Genomic DNA, 13230 nt, shown 5'->3' on the forward strand with positions numbered 1-13230 from the left:
CCAAGGTCTTGGCCATGGCTGCACCATTTGAAGCCTTGACTGTGTTAGAGGGTCTTCCTTCATGAGGTTGTGTTATCCCCAAGGTCTTGGCCATGGCTGCACCATTTGAAGGGTGCATTAGACTTGACTGCATTAGAGGGTCTGCTTCCAGGAAGGCTCACTCACTCAGTTGACAGTTGGTGCTGGCTGTTGGCTGGGGTGCCTCAGTTCTCCTCCATGTGGCTCTGATTCTTCAGGGCCTCTCTTCCTCCAGTGGCCTCTGCTATAGGTGGTTGGGCTCAGAGAGAGATGGAGGAGGAGGGGAGGGGAAAGCCAATAATCAAGAGAGAAGTTTTCCAGGATGGAAGCCAAAGTTTTTTAATAATTCAGTCTTGGAAATGACATCCCATCCCTTCTGTGATACACAGTTTGCTGTAAGTGAATCACTGAATCCAGCTTGTACTTAAAGGATGGGGATTACACAAGGATCCAGAGATTATTGGGATCATCTTAAAGACTGCCTACCATAGGATGCCTTATATGAGAAGCCATTTTATGACAAATATCTTGGTTCTTCAATAATGAAAAGATTACTAAAAGGGAAGATGTTCTTGACCACAAATCCTGCTTTCTGTGAAAGAATGTTGTAGCATGGACCTGGCATATTGTCTAATTTAAGAAAAGCATCCTGGCCAAAAGTGATTTTTTTCTCAGTAATTAAATATGGGATATCTTTTATTAAAGTGCTAGGTTTTAGGTTAATATATCCTTCATTAGATTATTGCCTTTCTCATTCTAAATCATGCATGTGAGATATTAAAAAGTACAGTGCATCCTTAGAAAAGGCTTTGGTTTAAGCTTTAAAAAACATATGTGCACAGGGGCTGGCCCCGTGGCCGAGTGGTTAAGTTCGCGCGCTCCGCTGCAGGCGGCCCAGTGTTTCGTTGGTTCGAATCCTGGGCGCGGACATGGCACTGCTCATCAAACCACGCTGAGGCAGCGTCCCACATGCCACAACTAGGACCCACAACGAAGAATATACAACTATGTACTGGGGGGCTTTGGGGAGAAAAAGGAAAAATAAAATTTAAAAAAAAAAAAAAAATCTCTAAAAAAAAAAAAAAAAAAATATGTGCACAGATATTTGCCTCTGAAAAGATATCTTTTAATATTCACATATCTATTTATTTGTTTATATAAATATATTTTTCTGTATCACTATATTTACATATTTTTCTAAATATTAGAATAAGTCTACTTGAGAGCTTGTATGCCTTTTTCCCTGCTGTATTTCTCAAGGTGCTAGAAAAATGCTCAGAATATAATAGATGAACAATAAATATTTATGAATGAATTAGTAAATTCTGAAAAATAGACAAGGCAAGCATTTTCTGTCCATTTGTCTACAAGAAGAAATGGAAGTCCTAGGAGCTTTACTGACTTGCCCCTAAGTTTGTAGCCAGCACCTGAATTCCAGACCTCTGACTCCTGTACCAGGGTGTTTGTCCCCTTGGCATCATGATATGATGATGAGTGACAACTCAGACACAAAAGTCCTGACCTAGACCTCTGCTTCTTAACTCTTCCCTGGTGTTGTTGGAAACAGCATGATTTTATAAAGGCTCTCAGTAAACATTTGATGAGTGGTTGAAAGTCAGACAAGATGTCTCATGAGTGAGTAAACTGGGGCTTGTTGATGTGAGAAAAAACAACCCAATAGCCAAAGTGGTTTTTCTCCAAAAATATATTTAATATAATGGGCTTTTGGCAAACAGTCTTCATTGCTGTTATAGAAAATGGATCACAATAGTCAGTTGGAAAGATATTGATAATCCCTACGCATCCAAATGACAGTGGAAAATCTTTGGCCATGAATGAGGTTACTGCCTAAGATCAGTTTTGATTTATTTCCATCTAGAAGGGTAAGCAAATAGCTATAACTACAAATTTATGGCATAGAGCTTATAGGATATGAGCACTTTATAGTGTGAAATTTACTACTGCTTTACAGATTTTGGTTTTCAAACCCAGCAGTCAGGAGCATATTTCGTCCTCCTTGGGTCTTTGATCTACCATTGGGAAATGCTGTCGGCAAATGGTCATGATGCCTCTTTGGTTATATCTTCATTGGCTGAATCCTCAGAGTGTATGAGAATCACTAGGGGGACTTGTTACCATTCAGATTCCTAGACCCCCGCCCATAGAACATTAAAATGCAGGATGCTGAGAAATTGAAGAATTCTAAACTTCAGGTAATTCCAATACAAGTGATCTGAGGAACAGAATTATAGATCGATTTTTAGCCAATTTGCATGCACATCTTTTAGATTCTTTCTGAAAGAGAACATCAGCCACTGGAAAGTGAGGGGAATGAGAATTACCTACTCTTGTATAGCTTTGCCACCACAGAGCAGTGAAAGGAAGTCCCAGGCCAAGGTCTAGTGCACAGACAGACATTTATTAAATGAACGATTCTTAGCAAGTGGGCACAACACTGTTAATACAAATTCTTCTGTAAGATCAGTGAAGTCCTAGCTCTCTGACTTTCTATGTCTTAAATAAAATATTCTCTCCAGGCAGCTGTAGCAATATTCTAGAAGCTGGATTCAGCTGCACTCAGAGCCGGTGCCAGGCAACAGAAAGCCTCCTAAGCTGATGTCTGGCACAAGATCACTAAGTGATCCAGATTCCAGAACCATCTCCAAGGCTTCAGGTCACGGGCCTCACTGGAGTCTTATACTCTCTTCACACAGGCTGCAGGTATCTGTAAAAGATGTTTTGCCAAACTATACATCCTTAATATCTTTAATTTCACTCTTGAGATCTCTTTTCTAACATTTATCTAACATCCATGCTAATTAGCAAACCATGAATTTCACCAAAGAAAATCCAGTTTGGCATTCTGGAAGTTGATCAGAGGAAGAGATAGCACAAATCTTGGAGCAATCGCCTGTGCAGCGGCCACGGTGTTTGTGATATAATGCTCACCACGGCCTCTGGCATGTAGTTTCCAAATTAGAATGCTAGCTACCTCTGGACTGTGAATTAAAACACACACACACGCACAGACGACTCCACACTGTCTGTGCTGAAAGCTTGAAGTTGAAGATATTTTAATGAAAACTTCTTAAGAAATATTGGCGTCGTGGAAAGAAGAACTGCCTTTGTCCTAAAACATGTGCTTTGAATCATGCGCCTCTGATGGTGGATGGTGGCTTCGCTTAGCTGATGATCATTTTAATAATTTCTCTTACTTTCTTCATCTTTTAAAAGGCAATGGAATCTGTTTTGCGAACATCACACAGCGTAACCTGGTAAACCCCGGGCCTCAGCCGAGGGAGCGCTAAATGCTGACTGCCTTTGCGAGTCAGCTGTAGTCTTTTTTTTTTTTTTTTAACTCCCTCAGAGACAGAGCCTCCCAAGGAAGACTGGAGATTTCAAACCATGTGCTCATCTAAACCTCTCACCAGCTTCTCGACTACTCAAAGCATTTCTTCCTGTTAGTCAATACAAAACAAATTGTTTTCCCGCTAGCTGAATGCCCTCAGGAAGGACTTCCCTGCCCTCGTGTTCCAGAAACCCCGTCAACAGTCCACGCTTTGTTTCTTTTGAAGCTGGGTCATGATCTGGCAGCTTCTCTCGCCGGTGCAGACCCGGCTGTTCTGGCTCCATCCTGCTCCCTACTGACCCCGGCAAGGTCTTCGTTCTCCTCTGTGACACCCATGAGCAGATGCTGAAGCACTAAGAATGCTTTTCTCTTGTTCCTTCTTAGCAATGAACAGAAAAAGAAAGAGAGTATTCATTTGGGATGTTTCCTCGGCAAAAGATAGTTTATCTGCTTTAACTTTTTTCCTACCTCCCAACTGGAATTCCTTTTGATAGCATTCCACTAATTTTAATAATCAAAAGAATAATAAACACAATAATTAACATTATTTATTGACTGCTTCCCTGGTAATAGGCTTTCTTTGGTTTTTGTTGCTTTGTGGATGCATCACTTCCATCTCTGCCTCCATCTTCACAATCACCTTCTTCCATCTGTGCCTCTGTGTCCAAACTTCCCTTTTCTTATAGGATACCAGTCATCAGATTAGAATCCATTAGGTGATCAGATTATCATTTCATTTTAACTTGATTATGTCTGCAAGGACACTATTTCCAAATAAGGCCACATGTACAGATTCCAGAGGCTAGCACTTCAACATATCTTTCTAGAAGCCCATAAGAAGCTAAATGATTTGCTTTGAAGCTCCCTTTAATTAAAGTCACCATACTTCTTAAAGGAAATATGTATTTCTGGATTTATATTATCCATTCTCAAAAATGAATTTTATGGGAGTTAAAAGTCAAACAAATTTTGGGACATGTGGATGACTAAAGGGTAGAGATATTCAAACAAAAAAACAAATAAAATTACAAAGCACAAAATTAAATTACTGTGCACATTGGATAAAAACACCACTGCTAGCCAGATTTCTGAACATGGCTTTCTGACCTCTGAGCAGGACTGGGTATAGAACTTTAAGGAAATCAATAAAAAGAGATTTCGGAGGGAATTCTGTGCCCGCGCTTGGTAACGGAGAGTGAGAAGTTATCTCTGATAAAGGTTAGAAAGCTTTGTGTAAACAAAACGAAACAAAACAAAAAACTGCAAATAATAATAAAAGGAATCATTGGTATGAAAGTACATCTCGTGTCTCAGAAACCAACATTTGAAGTGAGAAGAAAAGAGCATACAGCTAGACTTTGTATTAGGATTCTCAGAGAAACAGAACCAGTATATATATATTGAGGAGACCGACTATAGAAATAGGCTCACATGGTTCTGGGGGCCAGAAGTCCCACGATTTGCAATCTGTGAACTGGAGACCCAGGAAAGCCGGGGGTGTCATTCAGTTTGAGTCCCAAAGACTAAGAGCCAGAGTTGCTGATGGTGTTAACTCCCAGTCTCAAAGGTCGCTGGTGTAAGCACCTGAAACCAGGATCTCTGATGTCCAAGGACAGGAGGAGATGGACGTCTCAGCTCAAAAAGAGAGAGAGAGAGTCCTCCTTCCTTTGTCCTTTTGTTTTCTTTGCGCCCTCAGTGGATTGGATGATGCCTGCCCACTTTAATGAGAGCCATCTTCTTTACTCAGTCTGATTCAAATGCTAATCTCTTCCAGAAACACCCTCACAGACACACGCAGAAAGAATGTTTTATGAGTTATCAGGGCATCCCTTAGCTTCTTTTTTTTTTTTTAATTTTATTTTTTCATTTTTCCTTTGTCTCCCCAAAGTCCCCCAGTACATAGTTGTATATTTTTAGTTAGGGGTCCTCCTAGTTGTGGCATGTCTGCGCCCAGGATCCGAACCAGCAAAACCCTGAGCCACCGAAGCAGAGCGTGCGAACTTAACCACTGGGCCACGGGGCCAGCCCCACATCCCTTAGCTTCTACGTTGACACATAAAATTGACTATCACAGACTTGGAGTCAGCAAACACTAGGGACAGGACCATAATAGAGGACAAGGGAAGAGGATTTACCTACATTGCCTTGTCTGACCTGGGAATTTTCAGAAACAGAGGAATTTGGAATCTGACCTTGATTTGTAGTGCAATGGAAACCTCCCACTACCAAAGAAATGAAAATGTTAAAGACTTAGCTGTAGATAATAATAATGCTGGAAATAAAACAATCACACACACTAAAAAGAGTGCCATCAAAAGAAGATAAGTTTGTTCTCATTCCTCATTTGAGTTTAAGTGGCCCTTCCAAAATCACACGTGTTTAGGAATGAGTTGTCATCCTAATGTCATGCTGTACTGGTGCTGGAATTTTGTAAGATATGCATCTGCTAATCAGTGGAACATAGGCTTTGTCGACGAAAATAATCCATAACCAATCTGTAAATGAAAATTTGGGTGAGTTTATTCTGAGCTGAAATCTGAGGACCATGGCCCGGGGCCTTTCTTCCCAAAGGAAGAAAGGGCACCGAAGAAGTGGGGTGCATAGAGTGGTTATATACCCCCAAACAGGGTGTTTCACATATGACTGAAATGTCCCTCCCACAATAGTCACAAGATTGCCCTGTCGGCACAGCACTTGATGGACACAGCAGGTAGTGGGTCTGCCATCTTGGTGGGCGTAGCAGGAGGCAAGTCTATTTTCTCGAGCTGGGCGGTCACAGGTGAGTGCAGCAATCAGTTTCTAGCCTATGGAAAGATGCTTAATCCTTAAGGAGACACCAACGTTGGGAGGGGGAAGGAAGTTGCACCTTTATCTCAAGGGCCTTTTGCTCTTGCCATAGGGAATCTCTAAAGCAGGTATACAATGCATGCTCAACAGCCACGGTCAGGCCCTTTTGGAAAGACAAGGTCAGGCTGAATTAGGTTTACACCAAATGGCTTCCTCATATTCTCCAATATATCCTATTGCTTGCCATTTTTATTTGTCAGCTTAGAGTCACAGAGATATAACGAAGTGTTCCCAGAGAGTTGTTCATATTAAAACAACTAGCAAAGTCTAAGAGAACATCCTGGACATCCCATGGCTATGTGTCAAATCTCTTACTGGCAGTAGAATAGTTCCCTGCGTTTGATATATAAATGCTGGACAAATGTGCTGTTTTACACACAAAGTGTTCTCACAAGAAATGCCTGCAGAAGAAAACAAATATGATATTACTTTGGGAATTGAAGTTCTTAAACTCTATTATTAGATCAATGTTCAATTTTCTCTTCACTAGTTGAAATAATAGTAGATCTTTTTATCTATTCTGGGTCTGATTTTCCAAATCCGTGGTTATCTTTAGGACTTTCCTTTCAAACATGCTTTGGTATTTTCAGTCATCTTTTCATTATAGAACTGGAATCTGTGTTTGTTCATTTATATCTAAAGAGATTATGGAGCCCCTAGCATGACTCTGGCATTATGCTAGGTGCTGGCAATATAGTATGACCAAAAAGAAGACATATTTTCTCCCCTCATGGAATTTACTGTTTTTGCTCTATAGCTCCATGTGTCTCATCTTTATAAAGTTATCATTTTACATTATTTGCGTGATTCTCTTATTAATGTATACCTATTCCAAGCTTTATGTAGAGAAACCTCTGTTTTGCTTTTAAGGCCTTTAAACGATTGGATGAGGCCCACCCACATTGTCAAAGATAATCTCCTTTACTTGAAGTCATTTGACTGTAGATATTATCCACTTCTGCAAAATACGTTCACAGCAACACCTAGATTAGTGTTTAATTGAGCAGCTGTGTACTATAGCCTGTCCAAGATGGCCCATTGCTAAAGCAGTGAACAAGTCAGAAAAAAATACTTGCTTTCAGAAGGTTACACTCCAATTGAAACAACGAATAAATTGGTATGAGTATGTTTTGGAGAAAATAAATGAGGCAAAGGGATGGTCAGTTCTTGGCGGTGGGGGGGATGTTGAAGACTACCATTTAAAATAAGTTAGCCATAGGAAGGCTCAACTGAGAAGATGGCGAGTGAGCAGAGAGCTCAAGGGGATGAGCAAGCACATCCTGAGGAGATGTGGGAGGGAGCGTCCGGGCAGAAGGAGGAGTCCATGTAACGACACATACAGGTGGAGTGCGCATGGAGGGTTTGAGAGGGGAAGGCCAGCATAGCCCCCAGAATGAGCAGGCAGAGGCTGGATTGTGAAGGGTCTTGTACTTGGAGTGAGATGGGAAGTCATTTTAAACTGATCTCAGCCTGCTGTTTTGAGGAAAGATTATAGTTAAATGAGAGAGAGCAGTGGAGGCTATTGCAATAATCCAGATAAAGGAAGGTGGACTGGGTTGTAGCCATGGAGGGGAAGCGATCAATTCTGAATACATTTCTGGAAGTCAAGCCAACAGGACTTGCTGACAGGTGGGATAGAGGACGTGATAGACAAAAAGGAGCCGAGGCTAACCCCAGTCTGCCTGACAGAAAGCCTTGAGCTTACCTTTTCCCACTATTCCACACTTCCTCCTTCCCCTTACACACTTCAGGGTCCACTTGGCAGTGTTTCTCTAAAAATTGCTTCCAACCTGTGCATCAGAAACTACAGACGGTATTGTTGTCCATGGAGTAACCTGTCATTCTTCCTCCAAAACTGACAGGACCGTGACCCACCCCCCCTTCCCTGCCATACACACACACACGTGCACACACACCCCCACACACACTCTTTCACAGCTCCCTGTCTCCTCTCTCCTGGTTTGCCTTGCTGGGTTCTGAATCAGTTCCCAAATCTCATTTCAAGTCTTGGTCAAATGCTTTTTTTGCTGCATCACACGTGGGGCGCAACAAGGGTCAGGAATCTGCTGATTTAAAATCAGCTCTGGTAAACTAAAATTCCCATCAGTCCCTGATTTGGGGACCGCAGTGCCGTTCGGAAATAGGCAAGAGGAGGACACTGACTCAAAGTTAAGTAATTGCTGTAAGATGAGTGGCCTTTTAAAATGCCAGTTCACGTTGAACTTGCTAGTACATATACTTCCAGCTTCAGAAGTCTGGCTCAATTGTAATCTTTTCCTCTTGATCTTTCTTTGTTCCATCCACGTTCCAACCATACTGAGGTTGGAGGCGGTTGAGGGGATAAACAATTTATTTCCTTTTTAAAAATAAAATGAAAGTTAACCATCATCTACATTTACATAGTGCTGAACATCATTTATTAATATTGAAATGCTTGGGTGCTCCATCTTACTTTTGTGTTATATGCCTCTTTTTGAAATACTAATTTAGTATTTATGGCAAGAGTCAACTTTTTCTTACCAACTGACTAATAAGTTACTAAGTTTTAGAATGAGAAATGAAGAAATCACAGCTTAGAACCTTAGGAATTGCTGTAAATTTTTAATAGTTTATTTATTTGGATTGGCTAACACTATATAATAATTGGAATTCCTTTTTTTATTGCTTCCTAACCCATTATTTAATTATATTATATATAATTACATACACACACACACACATACAGCACTTTTACTCTTTCACTCTGGTTCATTATTATATGTGATTGTTTTTCCCTTTTTCAGCTTCAAGGAGTTGGTCCTCCTTAACTGTAGTCTAGAAACCCTTCCTCAATTATTAATTTCTTACACAGAATTTGATTGTACAAAAGCAGCTACTTACCCATGAAAGTATTTAGATCAATCTTTTCGATTCTATGCAAATTCTTTCCCACTTTTTAAAAATACATTTTTAAGCCATTTCTTGCCCTTACAAGAACATTAACAAGGAGAGATATATTTCGTTTTCAATCTAATTCCCAAAGAACTTTTGGCCATTTTCGTTTGTTTTCCAATTATACACATAGAAGAAAAGGGCAAAGGAGAGGCAGCGAATTGCACGGTGAAATGGAATATATTAACCTCCTCAGAAACTGTTTCTCTGTTGGAGATAGGAAAGTATTCATTACACAGCCCCAAATTCCAAAAATCTTCATACGTTTTTATACCTACTTTATACCTTGGTATACCTTTTAAACCTAATTTAGAAGTAAAATTTAATTAGAGCTATGATTGGGGCTAATTATCATTAGAATTATTGTCATACTCTACATGCCTTTGCCTTTTTCTGGCTCTTATGACTGGCTTTCATCGGAAATATTCAGATTTCAGACAGAATTATAAGTAGCGTTGCAAAGAAACAATATCATGAATTGCAAAAACTCTTTGACTTGCAGGAATTGTCTTAACCCCATGGCTATTTCTCCCTGGCATCATTTGCTTTTTTTTCTCCTTACATTGGTTCTTCTACTTTAAAATCACCAGACTAAAAGAACAGAATGTTCTGACAGTGGAAATGACATAGACAGCTCTACAAATATGTAAATTAAATATGATGTCTCTGTGTAGATTTTTTAGAAAATATCTTCCGTATCTAAAACGCTCTTAAGGTGAAAAAAAAAAATTGGTCAAATTTTTAAAGCTGTGATGACTTGTACATCTGGTGCAAATATGTGATATATGTCAAGTTATTACTTGGAGAACATAAGTATTTCTACAGTTGTCCTATCCACTTGATTTTACAATGCTTTGCCAAAGGAAAAAAAAGGAAAGAATGTATACATTTTTTTTCATGAGTAATGTAGCAGTTCAGGCACTCTAAGAAGCAGAGGCTAAGGCAGAATTAGACATTCGAAAGATCTTTTGGGAAAAATGTCTCTGAAGAATAAAAGAATGAAAGAGGAGAAGGAGGACTGACACCTGGGGAAGGAGAGAGGGAAGGAAGGAAGACTGGGTAGGAAGAGCCCCATATTGTAGCTCAGCTTTGAGACAGTGTTGGCCACAGTCCTTGCAAAATTTACCTGTTGGAGTGTCAGGTCAGACAGGAGTGGTCTGACTCTGGAACTCTTGCCATATTTAGAAATTAACTGCACCGTTCTCAGGGAGAATGGCCTCAGCAGAAGGGCATCATTGGACCCTAATCGGATCAGCCAACTCCGATATCAGACAAGAAGGGAGATGTGACCAGCACTCCTCCTTGGCCACCACAAGTCATTGGATAATGATACAAATAAGTGAAAATGAAAGATAGTTCTAGAAAGTTCTTTCATAAAACTTCTTTACAAATTAAAGAGAAATTTTTTTTTTTTTTTAAGTAATGAAGTTGATATTTCTGTTTTCCTTTCTAATTCTTTATGACTGAACCAAGAGAGGAAATGATTGTAGGGTACTAATTTTTCATAAAAATTGCTGAAAATTCAAATAATAATAGTCCTATATGTGCAGAAAGAAAGTCCAAAAGAAATCCAGTGCCTGAAGTTGTACTGGTCTGTTATTGTTTATTTGGTTTGCTTTCCTGTTTTGTTTTTCATTTAGGCAGTCAGTTATTTATATGTAACGTTCTCCCTTTGAACTAGAAAGTAAGTTCTTTTTGGGGTGTGTGGCTTTTTTTTCCATTGTTGAATTTTTAAAGATCACAGACTTAAGAATAAACTAGTTTTTCAGTCTGGTTCATCCGTGAAGTAATCAAATAGAGTCTTTGCTAAATTCTTACATTTCTTTTTCAAAATTTCTCTTTCTTTTGGGTTCCCACTTGCCCATCTCAGCAACCAGCTATCCCTCAAATAATTAAGAATTTTTATCTTCTCCCCAAGGGAATTTGATAGTAATATGGAATTTGTAAGACTTTTTTTGCCTTCAAGACCCTAAAAAGCATGACTCTCTGACAGTGAAGTTTCAAGTCTTTTTCGATATGGGGAGTAGGAGGGAGAATGTGGGGATTTAGGCCAAAGACCTTCCCTAGTAACATTCCAGTCAACCAACTTCACAGTCTGGCTCTAAAATTATATCATTTCCAAAACCTTTCCCATCAAAACATCCCTAAGCCTCTCCGATATCTGAGTCCCTGCTCTCCCTTCCCTGCAGTGGAACATAATTCGAGCCAAAGGTGCTACAGCACCATTCCACCAGTGAACTCCTTCTGTAACAACCAGGAAATTCCCCAGCTCCTGTTTCACAGAGGCCTGAAGTTGGGAAGAGAGATCTCCTCTATTCTCATAGACCCTTGCTGGGTCAAACAGCGTGCAAATATGAAATGTGAATGAGGACATTCTCTGGCAGTGGTGGACTGTGTGATATTACTACTGGGAAAAGCTAGATGCCTCAGAAAATCAGCAATAACACAAAAGCCTTTCATACCTTCAGAATTGTTTCTATTATCTATGGGCTATTGAACAAACTAAGCGATGTGACTGCAGAATTCAATACGTATACATGGTTTTAGGTTTAATAATTCAAAGAAAAGAATATTCGAAGGGCAGAAAATTCATGTAAAAGGAAAATAGCTCCTGGAAAACATGTAGTTAACGTTATATGTGGAAAATGTTTGAGAAAGATCAAAAGGAAGAGAGACTTCACTGGGGCTTCAGGATGGGAACCCGAGCAATCAGTCTGAGTGAAGCGGGAGGTAATGCCTGCCATGCAGAAGCTTAGAGGAAGTAGGGGTAATTCTATTTGCCAGGCTAGTGCAAGAGTTGACCATTGATTCAAGACCCACAGGTAGAGACTTGTGTATTTGCTAAGATAATTCATGTTTTAGAATAAGCTCTGTTACCTCAATGTGCATAAGAATCTTCTAGGGTGCTTTTTCAAAAAACAGAGTGGTAGGTTGCATCCTTAGTAAAAATCTGAATTCAGTAGGTCTGAGGTAGGACCCAGAAATCTGCATTGTAACCAAGCATCTGAGTGACTTCGTTTTCTTTTTTTAAACTACTTTATTGAGACATAATTCACATACCATAAAATTCACCATTTAAATATATAATTCAATGTATTTAGTATATTCACAGACTTGTGTAACCATCATCACTATCTAATTTTTGGTCATTTTCATGACCCCAAATAGAAACCCCAAACTCAATAGGAGCCACTCTGCATTCTCCTGCAATGCCCCCCCCCCCCCCCCGCCCCCCCAGCCCTGGGCAACCACTAATCTACTTTCTGTCTGTAGATTTGTCAATTCTGGACATTTTATATAATTGGAATCACATAATAAGTCGTCTTTTGTGACTGGCTTCTTTCACTTAGCATAAAGTTTTCAAGGTTTATTCAATTATAGCACATATTCAGTACTTTATTCCTATTTATTTGTGAGCAATATTCCATTGTAGGGATGTGCTACATTTTATTTATCCATTCATCAGCTGAATAGACCTTTAAGTTGTTCCTGCTTTTTGGCTATTATAAATAGTGCTGCTATGGACATTTGCATACAAGTTTTTGCATACACCTATGTTTTTTCTTTTTCTTGAGTATATACCTAGGAGTGAGATTGCTGGGTTTTATGGTAATTCTCTGTTTAATATTTTGAGGATCTCCTCAACTCTTTCCTGGGTGATCTCAACGTCCGTAGTTCTCTCTCCCACTTTGAGAACACTAATTTAGGCAGTGATTCGGGGATTAGAAAGCAGGAGGAAAAGAGATATTTGTTGGATTCTGATAATGAAAATCCTTGATTCCATAAAATGGAGGTGAGCATTAGAAGAGAGAATAAGACAGCATTAGAAAATAATAAAACACTGGGTAATGATGTGAGGCTAATGTCATTAAGCGGAAAGTTAGAAATACAAAAGAAAAAGTTAGGAAAAAAGATGACTTTTACCTAGTTAGGAACAATTTCTAAAGTAAAAGAAAAATGCTCTTGTAACATGGTAGTGCGGAGAGAGGAGAATAGAGAAAATAAAGTGAGTCTTAGTAAGATTTACTTATATAAAAACAAAGCAAAGTTTTAAAACATGATTAAATTTCAAAAGGGAAAACTTC

At 39.4% G+C, this 13230-nt stretch overlaps 1 protein-coding gene across 1 annotated transcript in view; it reads left to right on the forward strand.

Annotated features, from left to right (window-relative positions):
- Positions 1–13230, forward strand: part of CNTNAP2 (contactin associated protein 2) — a 1871002-nt gene that overhangs the window by 1005949 nt on the left and 851823 nt on the right. The window lies entirely within an intron of this gene.

The sequence above is a fragment of the Equus quagga genome, chromosome 8 (assembly GCF_021613505.1).
Source record: "Equus quagga isolate Etosha38 chromosome 8, UCLA_HA_Equagga_1.0, whole genome shotgun sequence".
NCBI classification, from domain to species: domain Eukaryota; kingdom Metazoa; phylum Chordata; class Mammalia; order Perissodactyla; family Equidae; genus Equus; species Equus quagga.